The sequence below is a fragment of the Cupressus sempervirens genome, chromosome 4 (genome assembly GCF_028749045.1).
Source record: "Cupressus sempervirens isolate cs-2001-9-10 chromosome 4, ASM2874904v1, whole genome shotgun sequence".
NCBI classification, from domain to species: Eukaryota; Viridiplantae; Streptophyta; class Pinopsida; order Cupressales; family Cupressaceae; genus Cupressus; species Cupressus sempervirens.
In genome coordinates, this window is record NC_143121.1 from 284,908,604 (window position 1) to 284,933,669 (window position 25,066).

Genomic DNA, 25,066 nt, shown 5'->3' on the forward strand with positions numbered 1-25,066 from the left:
CTATCAATTTTGCTTGAGCCACTGAGACACGTGTCACCTAGGCACTATGTCACTATGCATATCCTTCGAGCACTTCCCCATAGTGAGATAACACCCATCATAGATCTTCCTTAATTTGACGATCGTGAAGAGTCCCCGCATTACTACACTATCTTCTCAAAATTTCGAGCCCACGAAACAACTCAGCACACCTAGCATCTGACTCAGCCCAAATTGGTACCATCCCTACAATTTCATAACGCTCAGCCCCACCTTGATATGTGTTTCTAAGGTGCTATGTTGCTATGGTTAAAATTCTCGCAGCTTTCCATAGCGAGATCAACAACTGTGGAAGATCTACACTTGCCCCTTAAGACTTCTAATTTGTGAATCCACTTGGCAACCACCTGGCACAACCTAGCATCCAACTTGGCAACCCATAGAGAAACTAGTCCCGCAGAGACACATGGCAACTACCTATATTCCTGCAATATTTATTTTGCTTGCACCTTGATTTTGTGGGAAAGCTCAGCCATGGATCAAATCACATCGGATGGTGAGGGCTCATCTAGTACCTAGCTACGAGGAGGACAAGCTAATGACATCATCTAAGACATGTGCCCTCCAACTGCTTTCCCACATTATTTAATCTCCTTGCATCTTGATAGTGTGGGGAAGTGCCAACCCTCGATCCTTGAAGATCTAACGATAATCAAAATCTATGCAAGACTGCATACCTAGTCAATTGGATGGGCCAATAAGATCTACCTTTGTACTCTGACCTATCTGACAGCTACCATGGAAGACAAGCCACCGATTCCTTCTGAGAAAGTGGGCCACTAACATTAACTGAGATAGGTGTCTTCCACTCACTTTCTTGCATTTTTTAATTTCCTCGTATCTCCATAATGTGGGAAAGTGCTAGCCCTTGATCTGGGGAGATCCAACAGTTATCGTAACTTGTACTTTTTAGACCTACATGACCACACTTTGTGACACCACCAGAACACATGTCAACAACCCGCTTTCTTGCATTGTCAAAAGGTTTGACAAAGCTCAAAATGCAGGGAAGCGAGCATCAACCAATCTGCTAGCTAAGCCACCACCTGTTCATCTTGACACACGGTCGAAAGGTGCTATGTCGCAATGGGTATCCAATGTGTAACTCCCCACAATGCGATAGCGCCTATCATAGATCTACCTCAATTCAATGATGATTGTAAACTTGCACGTTGGAACTTGGCAAAGACCCCACATGATGTCACCTATCCATGCATTAGAAAGGGGCATTCCTGCATTATTTAAACATCTTGCATCTTGATAGTGTAGGAATGCGGTGATCGTCGATTTAGGAAGATTTGAAGGCGAGGAAAGTTACACGCCGATGAGGCAAAACATTAAAATAACTTGGGAATTAAAATATCATAAATTTGGCAAGTAACCATTAGATGGGGCAACATTCAAAATTCAAACTTTTGGGAGCGGGGGAAGGGGGGGGCAAAAATGGGTAACAGAGATACTTAAAAAGTTTGGGATGGAAGATTGTAAACCAGTTGGAACTCCTATGTACCCTGGACTAAAGCTTAACAAAGATAATGAATCAAAGGAGGTAGATCAGACATTATATAGATCAATGATTGGAAAGTTGTAGTATGTAGTTCATACCAGGCCAGATATTGCTCTTGCAGTTGGTATTGTAGTAAGATTTTTAGAAAAATCAAGAGAAAATCACATGATGACAATCAAAAGGATCATGAGATACTTGAAAGGCACTAAAGATTATGGATTATGGTACAAATTTGGAGGTAATCTAGATTTGAAAGTGTTTACTAATGCTGATTGGGCAGGAAACATTGATGACAGAAAAAGCACAAGTGGAGGAGCTTTCTTTCTTGGAAAGAGATTGGTTTCTTGGACAAGAAAAAAGAAAAATTGTACATCTCAATCTATAGCAAAAGAAGAGTATGTTGTAGCAGCAGTAAATTAATCTAATATTGTTTAGTTCAAGAAATTATTGGAAGGCATGAAGGTGGAAATCAAAAAACCTATTGTTATGTTTTGTGATAATAAAAGTGCAATCAACATATCTAAAATCCAATGATGCATTCAAAAACCAAGCACATTGCAATAAAGTATCACTTTTTCAGAGAATTACTGCAGGATAAGGAGATCAAATTGGAATATGTCCATACAAAAGAACAAACTGCTGACATATTCACCAAGCCATTACCTAAGGATGCATTCTTGTATCTAAGAGGTAAGTTAGGGGTCATTTCTGTATCTGAGGCTCACTAAAATGAAATTTTAATGATGCATCAATAGGAAGCAAGTTGAAGATCTATTAGTTGATGTAGCATAATCAAGGAAACATTGCATATGAATCAGTACTCAAGGTATATTGCTACTCATTTGATTTGTGTTATCTTTGGCATGTGTTGTCAAAGAGGGAGAGTATACTATCATATCCTTCTAAATTTTGAATTTGTTTGTGGAAAGTTTGTTGTTTGAAAAGAAGCTATGTAATTGCTTCATAGAGGGAGATTAATGTATTTGAGAAGTTTGTAGAATAAAATCTAAGTGGGAGACTTTTTCTCAATTTCTATCTTCTATGACATGTTGTGTTTCCATCAATGCCAAAGAGGGAGATTGTTGGATACAGTTGTTTAAGTGTGTGTTGTCTTTGATGTTACACAAATGTCATATCAGTTATTAGATAGAGTCTACCGAGCTTAGATGGTTAGCAAAGTGAATTATAGAGTCTACTGAGTGTTCCTAGTAGTTACACTTTGAAGTCAATTTCTATCAAACTCACTCAGGTATTAAAGGTTTTTGTAGTAGAAGTCAGTTTCTACCAAGCTCACAAGGGAAGTGAAGAAAAGTTAGTGTCTACCAAGTTCACTCGATCTCCAAAGGATGTTGTAGAATTTGCAATGTTTACCAAGCTTTAGTTGGTTAACACTGGAAATCATTTTTGGAGTAGTGTTTATCGAGTAGGGTCAGCCAATGAAGGATTTCATTGTTTTGGAAAATAAAGTTTAATTGTTTCATGTAATGTTTGTAGCTAACTGATGTAATAATTATTGGTAAATGTAACTTGTAAATGAGCCATCTAGATAATTTGTAAGGTATAAATAAAAGGTCAAGTTGTGAATTCAAATGTATGTATGGATGATGAATGAGCGAGCATGCAAGTGATTTGATTATGTGAGGAGGAAAGTGTGATTGAATTTTGAAGAAGGATTTGATATCCTTGAGGAGCAGCAAAGGTGTATTCAATCAAAGAGGATCTAGTGAAGCAAAATAGAGATCTATAATAGTAAAGTTCAGTTGCATCTTATTCATGTCACTTCATTGTTAGTTTTTCATCATTGTAGTAGTGATTCCTAAATCTCTTACCAAAGTTGGTTTAACAACCATTTTTGTAAATCCTCTAACAAGGTGGATAGTTCTATTGAATTGTTCTTAAGTCCTCTAGCAAGGCCACTCCTAGCAGGGTGATTAAATCCTCTAATAGGGTCACACCTAATAGTGTGTTTTGCAACCTTTAACAAGGTTGGCTCCTAATAAGGCTCACTTTAGAAGAGTGAAAATTGGTAGCTAGTTACTTGGTGGCTTTTCCCATATTGGGTTTTCACGTTAAATCTGGTGTCTCTTGTGTTGATGTTATTTCTTTTATGCATGCATGCTAAATCTTTGTGAATGCTTAATAAACATATATCTACCAAGTTATAGCATTTTTCTATGTAGCTACTGAGTGATAGCAATAACTAAGTTTAGAAGACATCTAAGAGATTTGTGGATTTGTTTTTGTAGTAACTAATTCATGCCCCCTCTCAGTTACTCCATCTATATTTCCAACACTCCCTCCCCCCCCCCCCCCCCCCCCCCCCCCACTCAGTCACCTAGTTTATACTACATTTCCAACAAAGAGGTAATGAAGTACTTTGAAGAACTTATGAAGTCATCTTGTTGTTCTAATGGGCCATGGCACTTATGCACTAAACAAGGAGAATCATCTAGGGATGGATAATTGAGGAATGCAAAGTCAAAAGACAAACCAACATGCTATCATTATGGAAAACTTGCTCATACTACAAATATTTGTAGAAGGAAACATGGTATGAAAATTTTTAAACCTAAGTTTACTAGTTACCATTTTTGCTGCAAGAAACAAGAACATCAAATACATGAGTGTAGGTCAAGAATAAAGAATGCATCTACTACACCTAGATTTGAAGGATATTTCTATAGCTATCAAAGTATGGTTATAGAGAATATGAATGTAGATCACAGACAAAACCTTACTGGACAAATTAGAGGAAGAATTATGCACCTGACAATGCATGCTCCAAATGTCACAAGTTTGGACATCTAAGAAAGAGTTATAGGATTCAAGTATATTGGGAAAATTAGACAAAACACAAAGGCAGAGGAAAAGTAGACATTGAGAAAGTTAGAAAATAAATAAATTAAAAATGGAAAAATAGAGCTAAAGATGAAAATAGTAGAGCAAATGAATTTAAGGTCACCCAATCCAATGGAGAAGGTGATCATGTCATCTCAAACTAAGAAAGAAAGGTATGTATGGAACTGTGCACTTAACCGATATATCATACATTAGTTCCTTACATGTAATCCAACAAAAGTTCATATTAACATATGTGAAGATGCATAAGAACAAATTTGTGAAAGATTGTTGAGTATATGTAAAATTGTCTATGTTGACCAAACATTGCAACATAGACCAAGCACTTTAGAAGTGGAATGGTAGACACCAAATAGAATGGTAGAGATCGAGTGATATGCAAGAGATTGAGCTGTAAAGCAAAGACCTAGTTAAAAGGCACTAATATCAACCAAGATAGCTAGCTTCCTATTGAGCTATCATTTTACACTATGCTAAACAGTAGGAATTCTTGCAAACTCTTCTCTTGAAAAGAAAATTTTGTAAATTGACTCCAAGGTTCTGGGTGATCTTGCAATCTACTGGAGCCCACCCAATTGAAGATAAATGTGAATGTTCACAAGGATTCCTTTTCTGGTTCATTTTGATTTCAAATAGAATGTAGAATCTACACACTATTTCAAAAATAACACTAAAAGAGAACTATACTTTTGTATTTTATGTTTTTTATGAATGCAATCAAACAATGCAACTAATATGAGTTCCTATTCTAACAAGGGGTTAGCAAAGCAAATAATGAAACTGTAAAGAAAATAACACAAAATTGAAAGCAAATAACATGAAATTGAAATCCTAATGGACATAAGCTATAGAAAACAACACACTGTAAGTTAAGATTTTGAAGAGATCGATAGGTAACCAATGAAAATGGGAGCAACACTTCCTAGATTCCACTGATGCAATCGTCAATGAGAAATTTCAATAATCAAATGATGTTTCACTCTTCATCAAATCGCAAGGCCATAGAAAGTGCACTCATGTGAGACAAAGAGTTATCTAGGCACAATTTGGTGATTTCTTCTTGAGCTCGATACATCAGTAGAATTTGTAAATCTATAGCAAATACCAAAACTAAAAGATCGCACAACCAAAAACAATGCAATAAACATTTGGCTCAATCACAATATCATGAACAAAATTCACAAAAACAATGACACATTTAAGAAAGAATCACTACATTCCAAATGCGAGCACAAAAAGCATAATTTTATTGCATAATAATGGTGGCCCTTGTTACATATTACAATGGGTTATTTATAAGAAATAATCTCCTCAATTTGTGTTGAGAGTGAGAGATATCTTCATGCAATAAAATACTTTTAAACAATAAAACAAACTAAATATATACAATCTAACAATTAATCTGGTGCTGAGAAGGACTCCATCCATATTTTATTCATTAATTGGATGCATGAGCCTTTACCTATCAAAAACAAAGAAATTATAAGAGAGAAAGCATGAGTCAAAGTAGAAGTATTAGGAAGTGCCAAAAATAGAAGTTGGTCCTTTACTAGGCGTATGCCAAAGTTAAACTACCATCAGAATGCATTTATGATGAATGGAAAGTACTATTTTTGGAACAAGTAGTTAACTATTGGCATACCTCTAAATTGTAGAGCTGCAGAGCTGTGGACCTTGAGAGGGTCAAAATCTCAAAATTTTACCGAGTGTCAAAATTAAAATTTTGGCATTTGGGTTCTGTTCTTCTTCATCCCAAAGCTATGTTTGGATGTTTGTCCTTAAATTTCTCCATCATCTTAGTAATTTTGGCCGCATTTGGTAAATCTAAAGCCTCATATTTTTCTTTGACCTTCTGTCAGTAATTGTCTACCTCAATCCAGGTGTCAGCAAAATCCCTAATTTTGGTATTCAATTCTAACAATGCTTCTTCAGTCCAAAAGGCTTGTCGGATGTCCTCATCATCAGCAACCTCTACAAAAATATTCTTGAAATTCTCCACTATTGTCTCTATAGGTAGAAGCTTTTCTCATTCCTCATATTCAAAAATATCCAAGCATGCATCGCTATAGTGTCTCTCTGCTTCCAAAATTCACTCTCGAGCTTGGTCCTTGAGCCAATGTATCTCCTCATATAATGTTTCTGTTACTTTATTGCTATCTATTATCTTTTCTATCCAGTCATTAATAATATCTAATTCTTCTCTAGTATTAACATCAATCAAAACTTGGTACCTTTTCCCCTTTATGGCTTGTAGAGTTTGTAAATCCTTACTCCAAGCCTGTACTTCATCCATAATACTGAAGTCCTACTTCAAAATTGCTAAAATCTTATTCATGTTTTCTTGCATAGCATACATTAACTTCAAACTCCATGTGATGATCATAACACCTTTCTCCTTAAAAATTTCTTGCCACTGCTGATGGGCTTTCAAAAATGGATCAATGTGCATCATTCCCCCTTCTCTAAGTATAGTGTTCAAGTTCTGCTCGGGGTGCTAAAGATCTAGAGGACCAACTACTTTGGCTAGATATCCCTTTAGGATCTCAACCTACCTTTGAAGTGCTTGAAGTTTAGCCTCATCCTGGTCCATATGCTTAAGGACCTCTTTGAATCCCAAGGTCATCATCAATTGGGCTAAATCCCATGTAGGGCTCCCCAACATAACATCCTTTAGTTCATAATCCTAAAGACCAAGGCCTTTCACATCTATGTCTTCAAGAGGGAGAGCCACTTGTGCAAATAATTCCTAGTTCCGTGTGTTGGTGACAAATGCAAATGGCATTACCTCATGTGGTGGTGACTTAGGTTTATTCAAAATCTCTACAATGTCACAAATGTCTTCTTTTGAAGCATGGAATTGTAGCTTAGTACTCCTCATTATTTCCTTCCAGATCCATCTAGGGATGCATCCTGCTAAGGACCATGCTCTTGATGATGAAGGGGTATGTTCTACAACTTCCTTCCATTTTTCACTCTTTTTTAGAGTTATCTCCTATTGGGGGGGCTCTTCTTCTATAACCTTGGTCTCAGTAGACCCTGTAGCTTGAACCTTAGTGTCTTGGGAAGGAAATTGAGAATATTCCACCATTTGTCCCTCCTTCGACTCTTCATCATTCACCATTTGTTCAGGTCCCTCCTCTTGTGATGGTTCTTTCTAAACCTACTTTTCTTCCAAACTCTAAGGTGGAGGAGTAACCAAACCCTTATCTACCACCGTAATTTGTAGTGGAGATGGGAGAGTAAGATCAGGACCCTATGTGTCTGGCAGCATCTATGTCTAGTCTTCTTATTAAGGTTCACCTATAGGGGTGTCTATGATATTATCCCAAATCAATTATATACACACAAGCATAAAATCAAAATCTGACATTGAAAAAATTTCATCGCCCTCTTCACTCTACTCATCCACCCACTATTGTACTTCATCTTCCAAGGAAGAGAGTTCTAAGGGTTCTACTTGAGTGGATGGTGAGGCACCCATGGCATTCTTTCTCCTTTTTAATTCTATAGCTCTTGCTAGCCGAGTTCTTCCCTATAGGGGCACTTATTCCTCTTCCTCTTCTGATTCTTCTTCATCCTCCTCTTCATCTCCCTCTGAAATGCTTTTAGGAACAAATGAGGAGGGCACCAATCTTTTGTTGATCTTTTGCCTCTTTTTCATCTAGATCTTAATCCTCTTCTTTTATTTCTTGGAGGTAGAAGGAGAAGCTAGCTCATTTTGTGTAGGAGGAATTGAGACTTGTAGAATCTCTCCCTCTTCTAGTTGGCTGGGCACAATGGGAGGCAATTGAGGTTCATCCTAGACCTAAGTAGCTCTTGTATCTTCAGAACCTTGTGTACTCTCTTCTTATTGTTGGGGGAGGTGCCTATTCTTTAGCTTGCTCTATTTGAATTCTTTGAGGGGAGGTCCTCTTCCTTTTATTCTTTCCCCTCCTCTCTAGAGGGTGATAATATCCAACTGGGCAATCAAGCTGGTACACTATCTCTAGCCTGATAGGAGACTAGGCCTCAAAGGTGTTGGTATGATTTCACAGTGTAGAAAAACTCTAAAATTTTGGTGAAAAATCATTTAGGTGTTTGAATTAAGAAAATTAGGGTTTTTATTCCTCATTTGTTTTAAAATTTTAGGTTGCCCTAGTCGTGCCCTGTTTCATGTGATGTCAAACTCTATTAAATTCTCAAGGTTTGTCCCTTAATGCAACCATGAAAATACCCTCAGTGTGAAAAACCCTATGTTTCCTTTCAAATTTTTGAAAAGGATTTGTAAAGTGCTTAAAATTCATCCTTTATGGTCTTATGGTGCAGGGTTTCATGTAAGAGTGGAATACCCTTTCCTTTGGTTTTTGTGGTCACATTTCATAATGCAGCAGAACAATGTAAATTATTTCATGTTCTACAGGGATGTATGCTTTTATTTTTTGTAGTAGCATAATGGTTTGTCCAAAGGCTTCCCAATCATACAAATGGTCTTAAAGTGAAGAAGCATAAAGGTTTTTTGTGCTTTGAAAGATCTTATTATGGGGTTGCGAGTAAGTAGTTTGAGCGAAGGGGCAGAGAGGTATTGAGTTATGATTTACATGTATACATTACAATGGATAGCGTAAGGTCATAATACTTGGCATGGTGTAAAGGATGCATGAAAGGTTTTATAGTTCTAGAGGTAAAAGGATTTCGTAAGGATGAAGGTAAGGTTCAAATGTGTTTACGTGCATACGCTCCTTGGGCTCACGAGAAATTGTAAAGCCATGTTTTAGCAGTGATAGTGTCGAGTGGGACCTATTGAGTTGTCAAATGGGCCCTAGTAAAAGTGAATCTGATGAAGACACATCATCCATGTTAGATGGGACCAACCCACGTGGCATACAACTTAAGTTCTAAATTTTGCATGTGCACAAAATCAACGGTGATGCTATATTCTCATTCTTAAGATCAGATCTAGGTCGTTGATAGGTGGAAAAAGAAGTTTTGTCATTACGTCTTTATGCTTACAAGTTAAGTGTATGAATGAAGGGTTGGTTTATCTTTTCTCCATGGTTACGAGTTCAATCTTAGTGTATAAGCATAAAATGGTAAATAAAGGAAATAAAGGAAAGGGTTTTACGCTTCTATGAGAAAGGGTAAACATAGGAGTAGGGTATTATTTCAGAAGGCTCTCCGAGCATACAAAGTAAAGGTAACTCGTAAAGGCGTAAAGGAGAAATAAAAGAAAGCTAAAAGATATTTCGATGCTACGGGTGAAACTAAAAGCGTATGATAGGGAGATGAATTTTGAAGTCTTATGGTGTCCCGGGTAATGAAGTGAGTGGAGCTATGTAGAGGAAATTTTTAAGGTTTTCGTTGATACGTATACGTATGAGTGTAAAGGATAAGAAGAAAGTATTAATAAGGGTTTTTACACTCATATGAGGAGTGGTTAAATCGTAGCAAAGAAGGTTTCGTATGAGAAGGTTTGAGATCTTAGATGTAAAGGGTTGCATGAAGGTGTAAAAGGATTTCAATGCAGTATTTAAAAGGCCTTAATGCTCTTACGCTTGGAATGTTTTAAGGCATCTTGCTTGCCAAAGGTGTTTCTGAGGTTACGAAGACTGGAAATCTTGATTCAGCGTAAGGGTAGAAGACCAGATTTTGAAAGAAAAGTTGCTGATGTATCATACCAAGTAAGCAAAAAGGACAAAATTGCCATAGCCAAGTAAAATAAAGCATTGAAAAGTACACCTAGATTAGAATTTGCGGTTAACATACCTTGCTAACAACTTACATGAATGGTTTTAAAGCTTGTGCATGCTAAATTTATTTTAAAAGCTGGTAGTTGTATGATTAAAACATCAAAAATTTGATTGAATGACAGAATATTTTCTATTGCGAAGAAGCGTGTTTTCTGCTCCACTCTAAAATTTGAAAGTTGTAGAGTTTTGTGTGTTTTGTGCTACTGTGAAAGAACCCAAAGTATAATTTAAAGAGAACATGGCTAACAAAGAGGTCAAAGAAATTCTTGAAGAAGAGGTTGAGGGTGAAGATGAAGGTGGTGATGTTGTGGAAGTCACAATGGAAGGGAAAAGGAAAAAGGGTGTTGTTAAGACTAAGAAGAAGAAAATGGTCAGGAAACCAAATAAACATGCTAAGGATTGGCTAAAAATTCTCCCAGGATCATCGAATGCAATTTTTTCAAATGATCATGTTTTTTGAGACCCATATGTTTTTGTTCGGGATGTTGAATGCCCTAGAGTGACTGGATATGATCTTTTTATTTACTTTTATCATAATAGAATAGAAAATGTGCCAGTGTGTAACCCATGGAATAGAAACATGGCCAAATTGATATTTCTAGAAGTATTCATTGATGTTGACTTGTTGAAAGCTCTAATGAATTCCTACAATCCAATAACCATAACATTCCATAGGCATAATGAGAGTATACTATACACATTGGACAAAACTTCTTTTGTTGAGGCCTTTGGATTAATGGGACAAATGGATGTACCTATTGACATTGTAGATTTATAGGGAAAGTTTGACAGAAATAAAACCTACTTTTTGAACAATGTTATGCTACCATATATTCCTTACAAGGTAAAAAAGGTAGGGTTACTTTCAAAAAAGGTGGCAGATTTTCTACCTTTAAGTAGATTTAAGATTTATTTCAAAAAAATAGTGTATGGGTTGCACAAAGTGTTGGGAAGTGATGGTGTAGAGGATTGTGTGTATGGTTATCTCTTTCTGATGGCATGTGATATACAAGACCCTTTCCACCATAAGGAGTATGATTATGTAGCCTTCATCATTGACAGTATGCATATGCAAATTTGTGATGCAAAGAAGGGAGAGATGAAAGATTTCAAGTTCCACCATTATTCACTATTGATGCACCTTATCCTATATAACAACATTGGATACATTAGTGGGGATTTCATTGATCAAACTTTTGATGAATTTGGTGAGTTGCCTGTGTAACTCTGGACTCGTATTTGGCATAAGGATTTATATTATTCAAATTCCCTTGTGTTTTTTAATTTGTTCAGTTCTGTTATCATGAGGCAATTAGATCATACTTTCTTTAGGGCACCAAATGTTTTGAAGACTTTTCTTGGGCCCTAATTCTTAGATGAAAAAAAAATATTAGATCATAACTAGGGGAGTATCTTTTTTTTTAAGGAGTGTACTTTAATGAGAGTGTTTACATGCCCACAGCCTCCTCATCTCCTGCCTAAATATTTACCCCCTAGATTGGCCATTATTGAATTATTTTGGCAATTTTTATTGATGAATAAAGAAATGATCCCTCCCTCTTTGCACAAGCCTACTTTTTTCTATAGAACCTTTAAAGTAGGAGATTTTGAAATAGGAAAGAATGCATTTGAGGAATTAAGTGAGTATTTAGGCCAATACAAATTTTCTACTAGGCCTTATAGGATGTATGACCTTGACAACTACATTACCAATCAGGTCAAGGCCATTAGTGTTAGATTGTGGTGATTGGTCAGGAAAGTACTGTACATACATATGGCCAACATGTTATAACCCTAAAGTGATTTAATACTTGTATAAAAGGGCTTAGGGTTGGTTATTTTTCATAATGTTGTGATGCAAAATTGGTTCTTGCGGCGGTATTGAGCTATAAGGGATTACAGATTGTAATCAGGTTGTAATCACTAGATTGTAATAAGATCAGACTTGTTGTTTGGTGGACGTAGCCCAGGGATTGGGTGAACCATGTTAAATCTTGGTGCCTTGTGTTCATTTTTTTTGTGTTCTATTATTTTTTGTTATTGGTTATATTTGCATGTAGTTTTTATTTCTGTCTATGGTTTATCCTAACAAGTGGTATCAGAGCAAGGTTGTCTTTCAGTTATCCTATGCAGGAAAGTCTCATGGTTAAGTGGGAGTCTCACAATTGAGTGGGAGCGATGGAAGATGAGGGTAAGTTGAGGGTTGAGAGGTTTAATGGGCAGAACTTTCAGGTATGGAAGATGCAAATGGAAGACTATTTATATCAGAAGGATTTATGGAAGCCATTGGAAGGAAAAGCCAAGAATCAAGGAACTATGTCAGAGGCTGAATGGGATCTTTTGGATAGAAAGGCACTCGAAAGCATTCGGTTATGCTTGGAACCATCAATGGCATTTAATATTAAAAAAGAAAAGATGACAGAAGATTTGATGAAAACCCTAGCGACACTGTATGAAAAGCCCTCTGCTTCAAATAAGGTATTTCTCATGAAGTGTTTATTTAAAATGAAAATGATAGAAGGTGGATCTGTTACAGATCATTTAAATGAGTTTAATACTATTACTAGTCAATTATCTTCTATGGGTATCAATTTTGATGAAGAAATTAGGGCTCTCTTGATTTTGTGTTCTTTGCCTGAAAGCTGGAATGGCTTGGTAATGGCGGTGAGTAATTCTGTTCCTGGATCTAGTACCCTAAAATATGATGATGTGATCGGTGTTATTTTAAGTGAGGAAACTTGTAGAAAATCCTTAGGTGGATCTACATCAAGAAGTGCTTTAAATGCACAAAGCAGGGGCAGAACGACTGAAAGAGGAAGTAACTCTGGAAATCGTGGGAAATCAAAAGAAAAGTCAAAGGGGAGGAGGTCTCAATCGAGAGGACCAAATGATTGCTGGTACTGTGGGAAACCAGGGCACAAAAAGAAAGATTGTTGGAATCGAAAGAAAAATGAAGGAGATAAATTAGATGGAGAGAAGGAGGCAAATGTGGTGAGTAACAAATTCGAAGAGGATGCTTTGCTTTTGTCTTTAGAGAGTGTTGACGATTCATGGGTTTTATATTCTGGTGCTTCATTTCATGCTACACCTCATAGAGGTTATTTCATTGATTATGTCCAAGGGGATTTTGGGCTTGTTTATTTGGGGGATAATGAACCCTATCAGATTGTTGGAAAGGGAAAAATTAAGATTAAGTTGCAGAATGGGAATCATTGGCTACTACATGAGGTAAGACATGTTCCAAAACTAAGTAGAAAGTAGGGCAACTCGGTGATGAGGGTTGTGTAGTTACTTTTAATGATAAAAATTGGAAGGTTTCAAAAGGTTCCCTTCTAGTAGAAAAAGGTGTGAAAGTAGGCACCTTATATCTTTGTACAGGTCATATTGTTCCTTCTACTTTGATTGTTTCAGAGAAAAATGAATATTCAGGAACAACTACTGCAGTTGAGTAGGGAGAACAAATAGCTGCTGTAGATTCTGATACAACGCTATGGCACAATAGACTTGGGCACATGAGTGAGAAAGGTATAAAAGTACTTCATTCAAGGAAATTTTTACCAGGTCTAAAATGTGTGAATATGGATTTTTGTGAAAGTTGTGTATATGGAAAACAAAAGAGAGTGAGTTTTGTAAAGACAAGGAAGGAAAACAAAAAGGAGAAATTAGAGCTTGTGCATACAGATGTATGGGGACCGGCTCAGGTATCTTCCCTTGGTGCCTCTCATTATTATGTTACATTTATTGATGATGCAACTATAAAAGTATGGGTTTATTTCCTTAGACAGAAATCTGATGTATTTCAAACTTTTAAGAAATGGAAATGCTTGGTTGAAAATGAGACTGGTAAGAAATTAAAATGTCTTAGATTTGATAATGGTGGTGAGTATTGCAGTCATGAATTTGAAGATTATTGCTCCACTAATGGTATTCGTAGACAAAAAACTGTTCCAAGGATTCCATAGGAAAATGGAGTGGTTGAACGCATGAACATGACTATAATGGAGCGCGCAAGGAGCATGAGGTTGCATGTTGGGTTGCCCTTACACATGTGGGTGGAGGCTATCAATACTACAATATATTTGATTAATAGAGGTCCCTCTACTCCTTTGGGATGTTGTATTCCAGAGGAAGCATGGACTGGTAAGAAGGTGAGTTATTCTTTTCTCAAGCCCTTCGGTTGTGAAGCTTTTGCTCATATAGACTCTGAAAATAGAACCAGGCTAGAAGCTAAATCAAAGAAATGTGTCTTTGTTGGATATGGCATTAATGAATTTGGTTATAGGCTTTGGGATTTTGAAAATCTTAAAATTATTAGAAGTTAGGATGTCATATTCAATGAGAAAGTTTTGTACAAAGATCTGTTGCAGCAACATGAGAAGAAAGAAGATGATTATGTAGTGCTGGATGATACTCCAAAAGCTGATGTTCCAGCCATTCCTCATGATGTGCAACAACTGCAACAAAAAATACCACACACACTAGTAAATGTTAGACGGTCAACAAGGCAAATTAGACCTCCACAAAGGTTTTCTCCCTCTTTGTATTCTATTTTACTTACTGATGTTGGTGAACCTAAAAGTTATGATGAAGCTGTGCAGGTGGATACTAAGATTCAGTGGGAGTCTAAAATGAAAGATGAAATGGACTCTTTGCTGAAAAATAAGACATGGGATTTGTGCAAGTTGCCTGCAGGTAAAAAGGCTTTACAGAATAAGTGGGTTTATAGGTTAAAAGAAGAGGAAGGAGGTAAGAAAATATTTAAGACCAGGTTAGTTGTAAAAAGATTTGCACAGAAAAAGGGAATTGATTTTGATGAGATATTTTCTCCTGTTGTTAAAATGACTTCTATTCGTACTGTTTTAAGTCTTGTGGCTACTGAAGATTTGCATTTAGAGTAGATGGATGTTAAAATAGCCTTTCTTCATGGTGATTTGGATGAAGAAATATATATGGCTCAGCCACAGGGTTTTGAGGTCAAAGGTAAGGAGAACTTAGTGTGCAAATTGAAGAAAAGTTTATATGGCTTGAAGAAAGCACCTCGGCAATGGTATCTGAAATTTGATAGTTTTATGCATGAACATGGATATAATAGGTGTCATTTTGATTATTATGTTTATTTTAAGAGGTTGGCTGATGATAGCTACATTATTTTATGTCTATATGTTGATGATATTCTTATAGCTGGGTCTAACATGCATCATATTAAGGGGCTCAAACACCAATTAACCCATGCATTTGCTATGAAGGATTTGGGGGCAGCAAAAAAAATCCTTGGTATGAAGATTTGTAGAGATAGGAAGAACAGAACCTTGATGCTATCTCAGGTTGATTATGTTGAGAAGGTGTTGCAACGTTTCTATATGGAGAATGCTAAATTTGTCAGCACACCTTTACCTGGTCATTTGAAATTGACTAAGGAGATGTGTCCCAAGACACAGGAAGAGGAGGATAAGATGTCCAAGGTACCCTATGCTTTAGCTGTAGGAAGTTTGATGTATGCTATGGTATGCACTAGGCTAGATATTGCAAATGCAGTGGGAGTCGTTAGTAGGTATATGAGTCATCCAGGATTTGAGCATTGGAATGCTGTCAAGTGGATTCTCAGATATTTGAGAGGAACATCCAATCAGTGTTTACACTTTGGGGGATCTACTACTGATTTACAGGGCTATGTTGACTCAGATTTTTCTAGGGATATTGATACCAGGCAGAGTACTACAGGTTATGTCTTTACTATTGGTGGGGCAGCCGTGAGCTGGGTTTCTAGGTTACAGAAGATTAATGCTCTCTCCACTACAGAGGCAGAGTATGTTGTTGCTACAGAGGTAGCCAAGGAGATGATATGGCTTTAGTTCTTCTTAGAAGAATTGGGACATCCTTAGAAGGATAATTATTTGTTCACAGATAGTCAGAGTGCCATTTATCTTGCTAATAATTCAGCTCTGCATTCTAAGACCAAACACATACAGTTGCGGTACCATTTCATTCGGTCAGTTTTGGAGGATGGATAGTTAAAGCTGGAGAAGATACATACCAATGACAATCCAGCAGATATGTTGATAAAGGTTGTAACAAGGGAGAAGCTGAACTCCTCTTCAACTTCGGTTGGTCTTTTAGACTGAACATGAATAAAAGAACAGTAGAGTCCAGGATGGTTTGATCTAGTGGGAGCCCCATGTGGTAGTGGTATTGCTACAAGATTAGTCTCCAAGTGGGAGATTGTTGTTTAGTGTGGAGCCTGATCAATCCCCAAGTGGGAGATTGTTAGATTGTGGTGACTGATCAGGAAAGTACTGTACATACTTCATAAATAGTGGGGTTCCTGAAAAAAAAATTTGGGCAGTAGCCGACATATTATGGCCGACATATGGCCGACATGTTATAACCCTAAAGCAATTTAATACTTGTATAAAAGGGCTTAGGGTTGGGTATTTTTCATAATGTTTTGATGCGAAATTGGTTCTTGCGGTGGTATTGAGCTGTAAGGGATTACAGATTGTAATCAGGTTGTAATCACTGGATTGTAATAAGATCAGACTTGCTGTTTGGTGGACGTAGCCCAGGGATTGGGTGAACCACATTAAACCTTGGTGCCTTGTGTTCATTTTTTGTGTGTTCTATTATTTTTTGTTATTGGTTATATTTGCATGTAGTTTTTATTTCTATCTGTGGTTTATCCTAACAATTAGGGGATACATCCTACCTCCAAGCAAGCCAATCCTTGTAGAGGACTTAATTGCCAACATAGTAGCAATAGGGGAGGTTGATGAGTTATTGAGGAAATATGAGGAGATAAGGAGATTAAAGGAGGCTTTGAAGAGGACCAACCCTGATTTTAAAGGTTTTTATACAAAGATTCCATATCCTAATAACTTGAGAAGAATGGTGGATAATTTTGACTACGTTATGTCACAAATGCCACATGAGCTAGAGGGAGAGGAAGTCATTGTAAATAGAGAGTCCCTTGAGCTAGATACACAATTGGAGATTGAATTAGATGAGGAGCAACCATCAGCTTCAACTTGGGTGCCAAAAGGAAATAAAAGACAAAAGACAATGCACATCCTTGAAAAGGTGGTGAGCAGAGCCCTACAAGTAATGTCAGGGAATAGTGAGTATTTTTCTGATATTAGGAAAAATTATTTACACCAAAGGGCTATAGAAGTAGGGAAGGCCTCTACTGATCTTCAAGTTGTAGCATCAAGATTGGATGATAGGCTCATTCAATCTGAAAAGTTCATGGAAGATGATGATTTCATTAAATCATCAAATTTTAAAAGTTTTCTTTATAAAATCAAACAAAACAAGCTCACATTGAGTCTCATGCTAGGAGAGGATCTAGAGAAGATTTAGGAATTAGTTGAAAAACTATTGGCTTATGATCCTAAGAGTGAAATAATGACCTCTGTAGAAGCTAGGGAGCTGGTACATAGGAGTGGTATGATTCTAATACCACAATGGGATATTGAGATGGCCTTTGTTCTGGATCAAATGAGAAGCCACTAGCAGTGAGGGTTTTAAAAGAGGGTCAAGTTTTAATATAGACACAAAAACCCTAGTAGTATGGAGGGTAGCCCTTGACACTAAGAAGCCCAAAATGATGGATATAGAGGAGACTGCATAGGGCAATATGATTGTGTGGACATTGGAGAGCACTATTGGGAAAGATATTTCTAGTTTGGTCAAACACTTTGCTCTCATGAATGAGGAAAAGGTGGATGAAATTGAGGATAAGCTAGCTGCAATGTGCAATGAGTGCCTTGACATTAGAAAAATATATGAAAAAGAGCTCAAAATAATCCATGTACAGAAGCAGAGAATAGAAGAGTTGGAGGAGAAAATTAAAAATATGGAAGCAGAAATAATATCCCTCAAAGAACAACTCAAGGTAGCAACAGAGGTAGAACATGCACCAAGGAAAGAGGAAGAAAGAAGGCACACTGTAGAAGCAGAGGCCCAAATAGAAGAAATACCTATAGGGGTGACAGTGACAGTGCATGTGGTCAGTATGGAGTCAGGAGTTTCTGAATCTAATAGTGCCACCAAGAAAGATGTTTTGATGAATGTATTAAACCATAGAATAAGCACTTTGAAAAGGATATCTCAAGATGCTTATAATGCATTCATAAATCTATAGTTTGTAGAATAGGTATGTAAGGATGCAATTGGATGGCTTGAGCCAATTTTTCAATAATGGGGGCTATATATGTAATTCTTTGATAGACTGATACCCTTGTTAGCCAAGAAGCCAGATCTCCTAGATAAAGTTATTACTATGAAGGAGGGTATGGATAAGGTGAAAGACTTATTGCAAGTTTTCATAGGGAAGCTGGCATTAATTCAAAGTACTATGAAAGTATTAACAAATGGTTTTTATTCTTTAATTCTTTCTATTATTAATCCTAATGACAAACTAAAAGATTTCAATGAATGATCTAGTTCTTTTGATCATATTGTAGACTTGCCATAGGTGGCACCTATCTTCTTGGATGATATTGATGAATGTGCTTTCAACAAACTAATTGATACCCTATTCAAGGTTGAAACTAAAATGAATAGGTTTACCATAGAGGGGAAAGTGATTATTGATACCAGGTGGCAGAAAACTGTTAGTGAATTAACAACAGTCAAGGAATGTGAATGACCCACCAAAAGAGAAATATTTGTTTGGGAAGAAATCACAGAAATCAAAGCTTTACCAACAAGGAGCAGTTAGAGAAAAAGACAAAGTCAAAGATTTTATGCTCCAGCTATCATCTACGATTGTTTTTATTGTTTCTTTTTGAGTTAAGGTGCCTAGATCAATTTGAAAAAAAGGACACATGTCAATCCCATTTGCCCTTTGGTTGTTGCAACTCATGTTATATAAATGAGTTTTCAAGGCAATGTGATGGTCCAAATTTTGTACAATTTTAATTCTTTGAGAGAATATAGTTGGTCCAATAGGGTGTAGCTGTTCTGAGTTTATTTTCTAGTTGTACTTTTTGATGATATATTGAAATGATAGAACTAGCAAGTTGTTTTGGGTTTTTCTTTGAATTCTATTGGTCATTGTATTAGTCATCTAAAAGGATAATACAAAAGGGTATTTACACTATATTTGTGTCATCAATTTCTATCTCCTTTTTATGGGTTTGTCTACTTTGAAGTCATTTTAAATAAGGTTTAATGTTGCTTAATGCAATTTGGATGGGTTGTATGCTGATATCACTATTGCTTTTAATTCAAGGAATTATAGAAATGCTTCAATGAATTAGTAGGGTTTATGAGTTTATAGAAAGGATACTTCATAAGAATAGAAATGGATGATTACAATTGATTAATTCATTTAAAAGTTAATTGAATTAGATCTCCTGCCAATAGTCAATTTTCTACCCAATGGATAAGGCACTAGCTATATAAGTTAGAAGTGAACAAGGATGAATTTTGCTGTTGCATATCAAACCAATTATAAAATCAAAATCATTTTTCATTCAATTTTGTTCAAAGTTATAAATGCTGGTCAATACTCATTTATATCTATTCTCTGAGTCTTAGGTAGCTTCTATTTCCAAGAATATTTTTAAATTCAAGGAGAATGATGACCAGATCTGCTAATAAGGGATGCATACAAGTTTGAGATATTTAAAGGAAGTGAAGTAAAATACTCATGTGTTAGTGGGTAATAGATGAGAATCAAAATGGAACTAAAAGAATTTATGCATAGCAGTTTGCATTAGAATCATCCCTAGGTATACCCACCTTGGTTTTGTAGAGCCTAAAGAGTAGGAAACCACCAATGGTTTTGTTAAAGTTGAGTCCAAATGGTTTACTTATGTAGTTGATAATAGGAATTGGCTAATCCTTAGGTTATATGAGTATTATCATTTTGGTATTGAACATTTTGTTGTTCAGTAGTTTCAAACCCCAACAAAAGGTAGGAATTGTTACTTTCTTCCCTCTACCTCTTTCTAGGTGGGTATGTGCATGAAAGATCACTATATCAGGAATTAAATCAAGTGGAAAAGGTTTCTTGATCCAATCCTTCATCATTTTGATGACATGCCTTGCTCGATGATTAATATCATCAGCCTCTTCTCTATCAACCTCAGCATTCATAATGGGTCTTTCACCAATTTTGTCTAAGTTGAACAAGGGGTCCAGTAACTCCTTAGAATCTTATTGTCTTATCTCCTCTAGGATGTTCAACTAGAGAGTCTTATCTACTAGATACAAAGTCATCCTACAATAATCTCTTATGTGAACATCATAGTCATTTGTTATGATCATCCAGTGATCTTCAATAGCATCCTCATGGTGAAATTCCTTTCCTACTAGACTCTCCACTCTTCCAATATTGTCAAAGTATGGTCGGGGAGAGTTATACTCTTCAAGGGTATAATTCTTCCATTCCACTCAAAGGATGGAATGTCTTGCTTTCGCTTCACCTAATATGGTCCAATGACCAATGGCCATGCCTAGCAAGGTCTCTGTTGTCTCTTTATCTTTTCATATGCCAACTCAATTTGCTAGTCAATCTCTAATAGTATTAGTTTTTCACTTGGATATCTTGCGATCTTTTTAGGATTGATGGAGGCACCAGCTACCCAAAGATATGTGAACGTTTTAAACTAGATGAAGTAGGCTCCAAGAACTATAATGTGTGCTTTGGCTTCATCGGATAACCTCTTCCCATAGCAATAAATTAGATGATCACAAAGATGAAGGCATCATTCACAATTTTGTACTCCTTGCTCTGTGCCAAGAGCTTCTTCTTCACTTGCTGAGGGTAGACTATATATGGCCAGGCATTAGGATCCTACATACTGCCTGTTCTATACAAATTGGGATAGTTTGTTGCCCTTGCTACAAGAAGGTATACCATGTAAGAATTCATATAAAACTTATTTTTTTCCTTTATTGTTGTCAACTACTCACACAAGTTTTCACTTAGTGTGGTGGCCCAGTCTAGTGGTATCTTTGCCTATCTAATGGTCTTAATGAAGTTGACCATGAAAGTGTTGAGTTAGCCTGTTGTAGGTAAGCCCATGACTCTACTCAAAAGAATGATGGAATAACTGATATCCTCCTTCATGTATCCTTGGGTCATATCCAATTTTCCTATTATCCTTCCCCTATGAGGCTTCTCAATGAGGTAAGAGGATTGTATGATGTTTGTGGCCTCCTACTAATGCTCCCTATACCATCTATTAGCTACTCCATATGAGAGCCTAATGAACTAATCTGCTCTAGGGAGATGGAAGACCCTCTCAATGTTGTTGGGTCATAGATCCAACACAACCTCTCTAGTAACACTCTTGACTACCCTTTCTTCAGGAACAAAATGCTACGTCAAAGCCATGATTAATTTTGCTAATTGTACTAATATGGGGTGTGACACTACATTTACCAACCTAGAATGGATCAATGAGGATACTAGTGTAGATCTCTTTGTGGGCTTATTATAGATTATGAGGAATTCTCCTAGATTTGTGTGTCCCAGGTCGGTATCTCTTATTTTTGCGTAATCATCATGGAATCTTGACTTTGAGGGTACGCCTTGGAACTTGAATATGACAAGTTTGGGTACTACTCAAGATGTGGATGCCATTTGATCACTTGTGCATCATGAGAGAAAAAATGTTAGTCAATTGACAATAAATGTAATCAGGAAGGAAAACATTAAATTTGCATCTAATTAAGTGTTAAAAAAAATGCGTCCCTTTTAATTTTAAAAAAAAATCATTTTTATTTTTATTTTTTATCATTTTTTTACTTTTTTTATTTTTTAGAGAAATGCATAGGTGTGTGGTACAAGACGTGTGTGGAGGGTGGCGCAAAAAGGGCGAGCATGAATGCACAGTGCAAAAGAGTGCATGCATGGTTAAGGTTCATGCGGTGGAGCTAATGGCATGCGGTGCCAAAGGCTGCATGGCCCACAAGGTGTGGCCCATCATGCATGGCCAGCAAGGCATAGCCCACAACATGTGGCCTATGGTGCACAGTGCCAAAGGGTGCATGGCCCGCAAGCCACAGCCTGCAGTGCATGGCACCAAAGGGTATGCAGCCCGTAAGGCATGGCCCTTAGCATGTGGCTTGCAAGGCACAGTCTGCGACACACAGCATCGAAGGGTGCTCGGCCAAGGCTTGGAAGGAGCGCGGTGTTGTTTTCAGACTCAGACATACCTCTTTTCATAGCGCTCTAACATGAAAATGTGAAAAAATGGATGAAGTGTTATGTGGGGGGAAGAGTTTTATAACCCTGTAAGCACGCAGGGTGCACGTTGCACCACTACACCAGTGCACGGTGTGTATTTTGTGGGCTTGCACATGTGATTATTATATGAATATTTTATTTTTAATTTATAATATTATTATTTTTTAAAAAAATTTTATAATTTTTATATTTTTCCAATTTTTTTGATTTTTTTGTCTTTTTCAAATTTTCAATTTTTTTTTCTTTTTTAATTTTTTGGGTTTTTTTTTTTTGTGTGTTTTTAAAACCTTTTGACTCTAGCACCTTTTATTGACTCTCGAACTATGAGTTTGGGGGTCCAAAAAAAGTAGGGGGTCCCCATTCCTAATTAGGAATGGGGTGTGTGTTGTGAGACCACAACACTTCCCCACCTACCTGAGTACACAACATTAATGGAGACCCTAAATCAACCAAAAGAAGGTATATATCAAATTTTGAAGACATTATCTCATACCTTGTATGCATATTTCAAGAGAACAGAGTGTTTTGGTGATTTGGGTGATAAGTAAAAGATCTCAAGAGTGATTTGGACAAGAAGCTTGAATGAGTGTAGATCTGAACTGTGTTGAGTAATCCAAAGAAGAAAGAACTTCAAACCCTAACAACAAACATGGCATATTCATCTACTATTGGAATGATTCAAGAGGTTAGTAGAACTCAACTAGTGAAGAGTGAGACTTGTCCTCCACTAAAGTTTCATGCTATTTATAAATTGTGATGAAAGGAAATTCAATGGGTTTGTTATCCTTGATACCACCTAAATTTATTATGATCCATAATGTTAGAAATTGTTACATGTGTAAAATTGGAGAAGTAGGAGACTATGAGATAAGAGAATCATATGAGATGTTGTGCAATGAAGTAATCTTGAAGGAAAAATTCAAATTTTTTGAAAGGAAAGAGTTAACTCATGCCCTAGAATTCCCAAGAAATTTCAAGATTGAATGGAATAAAGTTATTTTGAGCAGAATCCATGATATGAAGCATTGGTTATAGAATGGTCCCATGGGAGGTCACGAAGAAACCTATTCATAGGGTTACAACCTACCCAACCCTAGACAAGAAAAAAACCATGTGATACTTGAGTCATGAGGAAATTAAGGCAAACACAAGAGCTGAGTGGAATGGACATGTTTGTCCATCATAAACATTTTTGATCCACTAATCGAATTTGCAGTGAGAATCATAGCTCACAAATTCTATCAATCAAGCAGATTGAATATATTTCCATGTATGGTTGTGGATCAAGTGTAGAAGATAGTGATGAAAGATCATGAATATGATATTTCTGATCTACAAAGACTACAACTTGTAGAGAAATTGTCATATATAAGAAAAGTAAAGAATTCAATGTGTAAGTTTGTATCCCTCATTGTATGTATTTTCTTTTATATCCAAACGCATTTTCTTAGTGTTGGTGATGTTGTGTGGGAGCAAGACAAACTAGTGACAAGAAAAATTAATGAGTACATTATTGAATTGGGGGAAAATTTTAAGAATGTAATGGATGCTTATTTTGATGAATTCAAGAAAATGATGAAAATGAGGGTGAGGATACCTGAAGAATTGGTCACAAGGTATTATAGTGACATATGTTTTCTTGTAGCTACTAACACTTTTGTACAAGCTGTAAAGCCAAGGAAGGTCTGGCTACAAAGTTTTGACTATGAAATAGATAGTGATTTGGTGAGTGTAAATATTGAAGCATTGTTGAATGAAGAGAAAGATGTTGAGGCTGAACCTTTTGGCAAATATGAAGAAACTAAATCAAGAATAACTATAAATATCAAGATAGATTCTAAGGAGAAGAAAAGGAAAAGAATGATTAAAGACCTAGAAGCAAAACTGGAAACCCTAGGCAAGGGAAAGAAACCATTACAGTTGACACAATGTCTTGGAGAAGATGAAAAAAAGTGGTGATGAGGAAGTGGAAGAAGAAGAAGGTGATAAGGGAAAATCCCTAGTTGTTGTCACTCCACCTAGAAATAAGGCTAAAGGAACCAGGAAGAAGCCAACAGTAGCACCTCTCTCTCCTCCACCACCAAACAAGCCAAGGACTAGGGTAGCTACTAGTGTCGAGCAGTTTGTAAAAAAAATAGATTAGACTATAGAGCCCAATGCCCCTAAAACCAAAAGAAGGAGATTGGTCAAAGGACCACCTAAAGGGCCATAAATATTTATTGAAGAGGTATGTGTTGACATAATAAGTTCCCCAAGATTATGTAGTTTTAGATTTGCAAAGTATGATACATTAAATAATGATGATAAAAACAAATTGAGGATGTTATGGTAGATATGATTGTAAATTACAAGTTAGCTCCTAGTGAAATAGAGAAGAAGATACCAAAAGATTTTCATGAAATACTAAAGAGAAGATGGGAGTAGGTAGAGAAGGATGAGAAAAAGATAAGAACTAGCACATTAGTCAGAGTCATGCCTGATCTATCCTTGGAGTAATAGGACACATTTTTGGTAAAGTATAGGAGTAGATTTATTCCAAAATATAATTTTTTTTTATCTTACAAAATAAATAGGAAGTTGTAGAGAAGCAAGATGATTTGCTTTGGAAAAAAAAAAAAATATTATCAACCAAGGGAGTAGAGATAGAGAAAGACATTGTAAACATTGAGGATGATTACAATAGTGGAGGAAGTGTAGGTGTACATATTCCACAAGCTAGCATGTCACTGGTACATGTTG